The sequence below is a fragment of the Equus caballus genome, chromosome 23 (genome assembly GCF_041296265.1).
Source record: "Equus caballus isolate H_3958 breed thoroughbred chromosome 23, TB-T2T, whole genome shotgun sequence".
In the NCBI taxonomy this organism is placed as follows: domain Eukaryota; kingdom Metazoa; phylum Chordata; class Mammalia; order Perissodactyla; family Equidae; genus Equus; species Equus caballus.
The window spans coordinates 50,218,121-50,223,246 of NC_091706.1; the positions used below are offsets into that span (position 1 = coordinate 50,218,121).

Here is a 5,126-nt window from a genome sequence, read left to right on the forward strand (position 1 = left end):
ATGATGAAATCTACATGTCTGTGAGAACCAGAGGGCACAGGGCCTGAACAATGTGACTCCAGCAGCAAAAATTCTTTTCCTTCAAGGATGGGGTCAACCACAAGAGGACCAATGTAAATCTAAAGAATTTCTTTAGCCAATCTTTAAGAGTAGAGATAAAGAAAGGTATTACATAATGATAAGGGATCAATTCTCCAAGAAGTCATAACAATCCTTAATGTGTATGCAACTAACAACAGAGCATCAAAACATGTGAGGCAAAAACTGATAGAACTGCAAGGAAAAGTAGATGAGTCAACTATTACAGTTGGAGACTTCAACACCCCTTTATTATAAATGGACAGATCCAGAAGACAGAAAATGCATAAAGATATAGTTGAACTCAACAGCAACACCACAATCAACTAGAAATAACTGGCACCTATTGACTATTTCATCCAACCACAGAAGAATACACAATCTTCTCCAGCTCACATGGAACATTCACCAAGACAGATCACAATCAGAGCCATTAAATAGACCTTAAAAAACTCAAAAAAATAGAAATCATACAATATCTGCTCTCAGATCATAATGGAATTAAATTAGAAATCAATAACAGAAAATACCAACACACTTCTTTAAAAAATGAGTCAAAGAAGACATCTCAAGAGAAATTTAAAAAATCCTTAAACAAAATAAAAATGAACATAGACCTTATTAAAATTTGTGGGATGCAGCAAAAGCAATTAGAGGGAAATTTATAGCATTACCTGCATGTATTAGAAAAGAACAAAGATCTAAAATCAAAGCTTCAATTTTAGGAAACTTGAAAAAGAAGAGCAAATTAAATTCAAATTTAGAAGAGAAAAGAAATAATAAAATTTAGAACATAAATCAATAAAATTGAAAATAGAAAATTAGTAGAGAAGATTAATGAAACCAAAAGCTGGTTCTTTGAAAAGATCAATAAAATTGATCACCCCCTAGCCAAGATAACTAAGAAAAAAAGGACACTAGTTACTAATATCAGAAATGAAAGAAGGGACATCACTACAGATCCCATGGACATTAAAAGGATAATAAAAGAATACTGTGAACAATTCTGTGCCAACAAATTTGATAACCTAGATGAAATGGACCAATTCCTTGAAGGACACAATTTGCCAAAACTCACACAAGATTAAATAGACAATCTGAATAGGCTTATACCTATTAAAAATTGAATTAATAGTTAATAACCTTCCAAAACAGAAAGCACCAGGCTCAGATGGATTCACTGGTGAAATTTACCAAACATTTAAGAAAGAAATTATACCAATTCTTTAAAATCTCTTTCAGAGGATAGAAGCAGAGGAAATACTTCCTAACTCACTTTATGAAGGCAGCATTACCCTAATACCAAACCAAAAACATTACAAGTAAAGAAAACTGCAGACTAATATCTCTCATGAACATAGATGCAAAAATCCTCAACAAAAGTGACATTAATTCCAACAATATATAAAAAGAATTATACACCACAACCAAGTGGGAATTATCCCAGGAATGCAGGGCTGGCTCAATATCTGATATATTTGATACTCCATTAAAGCAATCCATCTAAAGGAAAAAAATCAGTCCCAGCCCATTGGCGGTGGTGCGGCTGCACACCCCTCCTGGAGAAAGAGGAAGAGGAAGAAGAGGAGGAGGGAAACGAGAGGATGAGTTGGGAGAGGAGGGCCCAACGTAGCAGTCACGCCAGCACTGGGTCAGAAAGCTGAGCAGGCGGCCGTCAGACGTCACACTTGGAGACTATGTTTGGCGGGTGGTAACTATTCCCTGGAAGCCGACTCTTGAGTAATAGAGAACAAAGAAGAGAAGATCCAAGTGCTCTGAAGCCCTGGAAGACAATTATCTGGGCATCAGTAAACCCTGAAGGTGTCACTATGCCATCCCGAAATTTTCCAACAGATAATGTCTCCAAAGGGTAAATGAAGCTGGAAAAATACATAGATGCAGTGCTGCAGCCTCTCCAAAATGTTTGAGGATAATATTCCAGAGAGAAATTGATCCCCTTGGATTAGGCAACTAGTCATAATGAATAAAATTAGTCTTAAAACCTTCCAGAAGTCTTTCAACTTGAATAAAAGTAAAGAAGAAACCGTTTTCATGGTAGTACAACAACCATCACTAGCCAGTGATTTTGGAAAAGACAATTCCTTATTTGGTAGCTGCTATGGTAAAGATATGGCCAGCTGTGATATCAACAGTGAAGATGAAAAAGGTGGAAAAAATAGATCCAAAAGTGAAAGCCTCATGGGTAAGTTAAAAAGACAGCTCTCTGTGAAACAGATGCAGAAAGGCAAGGACACTACGCCCTCTGGGAGCTCTGCCTATGAGGACACCTGCTCCTCCTCCTCAGCACTCATCATCTTTAAAGATGCAAGGGCTCAAAGGCCAATGAGGTCCACTTCCCTACACAACCATCACTACAGTCCTACTCATGGCCTCTTCGACCTACCAACTCTGAGGAGACGTGTATCAAGATGGAGGTGAGAGTCAAAGCCTTGGGTCACGCTTCCAGTCCAAGCCCAGCACTGAATGGTGTTCGGAAGAATTTTCACGACCTTCAGTCTGAAACTGGGTGCCAAGAACACAGTAATTCCCTGAAGAGTTCGGAATCTCAGAATGGACTTGCATCTTCACCGTGATGAACATGTGCCTGTAGCTATTGGACTTATGTCTCAGGACTACATTCAGCATACTGTGCCTTTAGATGAGGGAATGTACCCTTTGGAAGGAGTGCGTAGCTATTGTCTGGACAGTTCTTCTCCCATGGAATTCTCTGCAGTCCCTCCTCAAGTCGGAGGGAGCTCCTTCTCTGAAGATGAGTATCAGGTAGAACAGGACCTCATCGTGGCCCAGGAGATCTTTGTGGATCTGTCTGTGAATGGCTTGTTGATCTCCCCCACAGGAGTCATGTTGCAGAGCCCAAGAGCAAGTCATGATGACGGCCCTCCACTCTCACCCTTGCTACCTCCAATGCAGACTAGTCAGATCCAGAGGAACTTCAGCGGGCTCACCGGCACAGATGCCCACGTGGCTGAAAGTATGCGCTGTCATTTGAATTTTGATCCTAACTCTGCCCCTGGGGTTGCAAGAGTTTATGACTCAGTGCAGAGTAGTGGTCCCATGGTTGTGACAGGCCTTACTGAAGAGCCGAAAAAACTTGCAAAACAAGGGTGGTACTGGGGACTGATCACACGCTGGGAGGCAGAAGGGAAGCTGGCAAATGTTCCAGATGGTTCTTTTCTTGTTTGGCATAGTTCTGATCACCATTATCTTTTAAGCTTGAGCTTGAGCTCCCACGGCAAAACACTTCACACTAGAAATGAACACTCAAACTGTAGGCTTAGCGTTTATGAACAACTAGACGTGGAAGGACATCGTCTATAGTTGATCTAATTGAGCATTCAGTCAGGGACTCTGAAAATGGAGCTTTTTGTTATTCAAGGTCTCGATTGCCTGGCTCTGCGACGTACCCTGTCAGACTGACCAGTCTGGTGTTGTGGTTCATGCAGGTGCGCTCCCTGCAGTACCTGTGTCGGTTTGTCAGACGTTAGTACACAAGAATAGACTTAATTCAGAAACTGCCTTTGCCAAACAAAATGAAGGATTATTTACAGGAGAAGCACTACTGAAAGATGATGAGAACCCTGCATGTTGCACTTTGGGAATAAGACAAAGAGATTGAAATACAGTTTACAAACTTTAATTGCTATCAGTTCTTTTGCTGCCATACTATTTCAGTTTTATGTGTAATCAGTTTGTTTAGGGGTGGGGAAGTGTTGGCAAGGTGTCTTGGGTTTATTTTGGTTTTTTAAAAAGAGAAGTCTTGAGCTTTTAGAAGTGTGCATTATCTTTCATCAACGTGCAGAATAATCACAATGTGAATTATCGTATTCTTCTTAACCCCCCCACCCCAAGTCCTTTGCGGCTATCCACTGTGATTTTTAGGCATTAAAAGCACGTTTCATGTGTATTCAACCCTAAATAAAGTTGAATGAAACTTACAAAGTGAAAATTGCTGTCTTTTTAAATGGCCCGTTTTCAAAGATAGTATTGAGTAAACATACCCTTATGATAAAACACAGAATTTACACATACACTGAAAGTAATTTTGCTTTCTTTTTTGAGAAAGATTAGCCCCGAGCTAACATCTGCTGCCAATCCTCCTCTTTTTGCTGAGGAAGACTGGCCCTGAGCTAACATCCGTACCCATCTTCCTCTGCTTTATATGTGGGACGCCTGCCACAGCATGGCTTGCCAAGCTGTGCTGTGTCTGCACCCGGGATCCGAACCGGTGAACCCGGGGCCGCCGAAGTGGAACCTTCGCGCTGAACCACTGTGCCACTGGGCCGGCCCCTGAAGCTGACTTTTAATCTCATACTTGAGAAAGATTTTTTTAGAATTATGAATCAACATAATCTTGGGTAATGGAACACAGATCTGAAATATATTTTTTACAACACTCATTTCTAAATTATTCTTAAGGTTGTGCTGTTTTTTGGTTGTGTAAGGTTGAATTTTTCTGTTGCCTTCATTTTCATCTTGTGGTTTGTCTATTTTAATAAATGACCTTACGTTAAAAAATCATAAAGAAATGTACAGCATCAATTTAGAAAGTGTTGCCTTTTCTGTCATTAAGCTCTGGTACAAATTGGCATAGCATATAAAGACCTATGGAACTAGAACTATTATTAAAGAAATACTAGATGATCATTAAAAAAGCAAGACAAAAGGAAAATCACGTGATCGTATCAATAGATGCAGAAAAAGCATTTGACAAAATTGAACACCCGTTCATGATTTAAAAAAAAATCTCTCAGTAAATTAAGAATACAGGAGAACATCCTCAACATGATAAAGAATAGCTACAAAAAATTTGCAGCTGACATCATATTTAATGGGGAGAACCCACTAAGCTTTCCCACTAAGATCAGAAACAAAGCAAGGGTGTCCCCTCTTACCTCATAGGGCTTTTCAACCTCTACTGAAAGTCCTAGATAATGCAATGTGAAAAGAAAAGGAAACAAAAGGCATACAGATTAGGAAAGAAGAAATAAAATTGTCTTAGCTGGAAGATGACATGACCGTCTATACAG

At 39.7% G+C, this 5,126-nt stretch overlaps 1 pseudogene; it reads left to right on the top strand.

Moving 5' to 3' along the window:
• Positions 1-1,943: 1,943 nt before the first annotated feature.
• Positions 1,944-3,808, top strand: LOC100063107 (suppressor of cytokine signaling 6-like; annotated as a pseudogene).
• The last annotated feature ends 1,318 nt before the right edge of the window (positions 3,809-5,126 follow it).